The 4924-nt window shown below is 35.6% G+C and overlaps 1 pseudogene; it reads left to right on the top strand.

Annotated features, from left to right (window-relative positions):
• The window catches only part of LOC144968863 (uncharacterized), a 7015-nt pseudogene extending 6485 nt beyond the window's left edge, over nucleotides 1–530 (top strand).
• Nucleotides 531–4924: the final 4394 nt, after the last annotated feature.

Here is a 4924-nt window from a genome sequence, read left to right as displayed (position 1 = left end):
ACATATTATTTACAGCCACATGGGACATTCTGAAGCATTAAACAAAAATGTGTACCAGTGCCCATTGGCTGTGAGAGATTTGACCCAAGTAGGAAAATTCCTGTTGAACACTGTAGATAGAAACAGCTCCGGGGTACATACCAATACTGATGGAACTTGTAGTGAGAAAGAGGAAAGCTCTACTCTTACTCTTATGCAATCAAACGATGAAGCAAATTCAGATGGGTATGATGAAGTCACTTCAAAAAATTGTGAAGAACTTGTTTCTACTGAATCAGCCTCTAACTATAAGGAGCGACAATACACAAAGTGGAATGACCGTGATTCGGCAATTGTTAGGTGTCATTTTAAAAATTACATCACCAACAATACCACCAAAGGAAGGCTGCCTGGAAAACAGGAAGTGTTGAGATTTCTTGAAAAACATTCCATTTTGGAGGGTTGCAAAGACAAGGTCAAACTCATTAAAACGAAAGTATTCAATGAGAAGACAAAGTATAGAAATGGACAATTTAAGAAGATGTAACTGAAGCAATGTTTCTAGCCCAAAAGTAATGATCATAATTTCTAGTTGTAAATCTAATGAATGACAATACAAATGGAATATTAAATTCAATACACTTTTTTCTCAATCTCACTTAAGCTGTTTTCAATTAAAGATAATCTCATATGTTTTCTATGACAAATTATTTCTGTAAGTTTTGCCTATGCATTTTATTTTTATCATGCTCGTTTATTATCGCTTGGTTTGGAATCAGTCACCTAGTCACATATATTGGTACAACCTACACTTTCTCTTATTATAAAAAGCTGATAGACTATGATAGATCAATTAAAAAAAAAGAATCGAAGCAAGAGAAATTGACCACAAGAGACAATTTTTGAATGTTTAAAATTGATTTTTATAATATATTCATAAAGCATTCTGATAGTCATGGAAAACACTTTTTGAATTTAAATGCCAATGCCTACTTGAGTGTCCCTTTGGGTTATCTATGTGCTACTTGAACATCACTATATATCTCAATCACATAATAATATGGTGGCCAATGTCTACTTGAGTGTCCCTTTGGGTTACCTATGTGCTACTTGAACATCACTATATATCTCAATCACATAATAATATGGTGGCCAATGCCTACTTGAGTGTCCCTTTGGGTTACCTATGTGCTACTTGAACATCACTATATATCTCAATCACATAATATGGTGGCTAATGCGTACTGGAGTGTCCCTTTGAGAAAATTTTTTCATTTTCTTTGAAATATCTTACAGATGCCAAGATTATAGATTCGTGTGCAGTTTTGGGACTCATATTCCCACTTGAATCAGGCATTTTGAAATATATCGTTTCAAGTAAACAGTAAATACATGAATCGGATAAATGTTGATCTGACAATATATTTTGGATTACCTATGTCACAAGATTTCTTCATTTTGTCGGGAGACATAAGTAAGTTGTAAAGGAGTTGCATTTTGAAGATGACCAAAGTGAGTGAATTCGTTTAGAAAAAAATGGGCCATCCGGTTAAATTTCTATGTCTTTCATAAATTGAGCGATTTGTAAATGACTCCTAATGGTTAATAAATGTCATTGTTGTCTGCTTAGGAAAGCTTTATTTCTTCAACTAACAGTCACAGATGAGATATACTACTGGGTTACCTAAGTCATTTATTTGCACTGGATGCCCTATGTCGTAATATATAGTTATATATATATATATATATATATATATATATATATATATATATATATATATATATATATGTATATATGTATATACATAATAATGATAATTATATATTTATATATATATATATATATATATATATATATATATATACATATATATATATATCATTGTCATCTCCAATCCATAAGCACTGGCCAGAAAGTTATCAAAAGGAAATCTCAATTGCTAAAGGCGAGGTTAAAAACCGGATTGACTTCGTGCTATTTATTCCTTCCAAACTTTTGCGCGAACATTTTGTAAGCATGACACAGACGGGAAAATTGACACGAATAAGGGAGCAATCATCATCAAGTGCCAGGCCTGTTGCAGACATCCGTGATCATGTCCCTCCAACCAAATATGTCCTTAGGGCCCCTTTTAATGAACACGGACTAGCGCCTAGCCTCGGACTAATTCTGACTTTAGTAAATGACTTGAAAAAATCGGAATTAATGTGAGCTGACTAAGCTAGTCCCAGACTAAAATGACGTCACCTTCAGACTAAGTTTGGCCTAGTTTTAGTCACTTGCTCGAGTCGGACTTGATCGTTTAGTCTCTGACTAGTAACTAAGAAACGGCGTCAACAAAGATGGCGGCCAATGTTAGACGATTCGGTTTGCGAGAAAAAAATACATAGAAAAAGAATTATAAAGACAAAAGTAACCTGTTGATATTTGTCAATGCTAATTGAAACTTTTTAAAGGTCACAGATCGTCGAAAGCAAACATTTTTGTCCGTGAAACTAATTTGATGTGAGTATGAGATTTCAGCTTCGCTTGGTTAGAAGTAGAAGTTTAGATTTAGATTTAGAGAATAACAAACACACAACTAGCTTATTTTTTAATATGAAAATTATGTTGTTTAGCTAAAACACCCCCACCCCCTTTTATTTTCTTTATTTTTGTGCCAAGCAAAGCAACGCGAAGTTTCTCTCGATCACATGACTGTCATTGACAGTACTGCCAAAACAACTGTCAACACATGAAAATGGCGGCAGCTGTGCTGTTTCAAATTTGTCAGAGACGACTGATTCAACGGGAGAGGGTGTTTCGGGTTAGACTTAATCCCATCGATTCGTTTAACGACAATGAAACGTACGAACATTTCCGTTTTCATCGTGAACACATTTTTATAATTTGTGATCTTGTAAAAGACGACCTTGATTGTCTTCTCGGGAGGAAAGGTTAGTATTTGTATTCATTTTAATTCTAATCTCCTACTAGACTAATCTTTAAAGATAAATTTGCGTACATTCTCATGCATCCAACCCAAAATCGGTGCCAAAACTTCTTCTTCTTCTCCTTCATCTTCACACCTCCTCGTCCTTCTTCATCAACATCATCATCATCCTCTTCTTCTTCTTCTTTTCTCAACTGAACTAGTCAAACTAAGTGTTAGTGTTGGTAGATCTCTCTAATCATCACACACAAACCACTATGACTATTACTGGTATGACATGGAATGGACATTTTTTCACCGCTCCCTGGCACTATTGAATTTTGCATTCCCTTAACCAATTTTCAAGCTCTTGTTGGACATTATTTTCACTGTGATTATAATATTTTGAAAAGGAACATTTTTCATTAGCAAAACCAGTTTGGAATTGAAGAAAAAAAATCATTTTGTCCAGTTGGACTGACAAATTGCTGAGGAGAATCAATCTATAAAATAGGATTTTTCACTCAAGGCGATGGGGCTTTGCTTTGTGCTCAAAAGGTAATTAGTTTGATCACCCGTTGTACTGTGCGGCATTGAGCAATCCATCTCATCCTAGTTCCATTTGCGGCACTGCACTGTGGCTGATGACTGGGTTATTCCAGTGTTCCCTTGGAATAGACCCTAAAGGCAGACAAATTTCCCCGTTGGATGAATAAAGGGTTTATTTTTATATCCACTTTAACAATACAATTTGCAAATGATCAATGAAAATAAAAGAAAATTATCCCAAAAAATAGTTGTAATCATACTGTCATTGTCATACTATCGTAAACATAAACATTTTTTTGAAGAACTCAGATTAATCATTATAATTCTTTCCCTTCTAATTCTAATTAAATGACTGAGAGAAAAAAAAAGAGAGAGAGAGAGAGAGAGAGAGAGAGAGAGAGAGAGAGAGAGAGAGGGGGAGAGAGAGAGAGAGAGAGAGAGAGAGAGAGGGAGAGAGAGGAGAGAGAGAGAGAGAGAGAGAGAGAGAGGAGAGAGAGAGGGAGAGAGAGAGAGGGAGAGAGAGGAGAGAGAGAGAGAGAGAGAGAGAGAGAGAGAGAGAGAGAGGGAGAGAGAGATCCATTTAATTTTAATTGGTTTTAAGTGTACAAGTACAAGCAATTATTGTCATTTCAACAGAGTCATTGGAGTGGTTAAAAGAAGGTGGAATTGTCTCCATGACGAGCTCAGATTGACGCCTGACAGAGCCTGCAAGTTTATTGATGTGTGTTTTTGGCTCCACAACCTTGCTGTTGATGCTGGCCTACCCATGGAAGAAAGCAACCGTAATGATGATGATGACAGCAATCATAACCTTTCTCCTATTGGGACTCAGGAAGGAGTATCTGAACGGAACGTCTTGCTGCTAGCAAGGCAGCCAGGCTGACTTTGATTAATAGTGCTTTTAGAAATATCGTTGAACCTCTCTAATCAGGAAACAAATGTAATCATTAATGTAGTACATCACTACAAAGATACTGTGTGCAGTATTCTTGTTGTGATGAGATACATAAATGTCACACTGTTTTACTTATTGTTCCAGCTGGTCATATGGAAACAAATTTCTATATCATATAACTACAAGTTGCCTATTAGGCATCTAGTACTCTTTTGACTATCCCAGTTTACTCCTTTTTACTGGCGCTGATGTGTTGCAAGTGCTGTAAAACCCTTAAAAACAAAAACAAACCTGTTTTGCAGGAAGTATATAAGTGCATTCACCGTAATTTTTTCTGGAATGGGTCTGATATAATTTGGAAAACTGAACAAGAATTCTCATGACTGAATCGCTTATCAAACAGAAAACAAAGGCGCAATAAAAGTTTCTTTTTTTAAGGTCATCAAAACCTGAGTTGAGAAATCAATTTTTAACTGCCCTATTGTCATAAGACAATTACATATGTGACCCTACGCCTCGAAGCGGTATTAAGTCGGGATTTGGAAAACGAAGAAAACCGGTTTTATAGTGGAAATGGTCAAAATTATCA

This window comes from Berghia stephanieae, chromosome 1 (genome assembly GCF_034508935.2).
Source record: "Berghia stephanieae isolate SIO BIC M18660-M18661 chromosome 1, UCSD_Bste_1.3, whole genome shotgun sequence".
Classification (NCBI taxonomy): domain Eukaryota; kingdom Metazoa; phylum Mollusca; class Gastropoda; order Nudibranchia; family Aeolidiidae; genus Berghia; species Berghia stephanieae.
The sequence above is the reverse complement of the archived record's forward strand: the minus strand, read 5'-3'. Positions and strand labels throughout refer to the sequence as shown.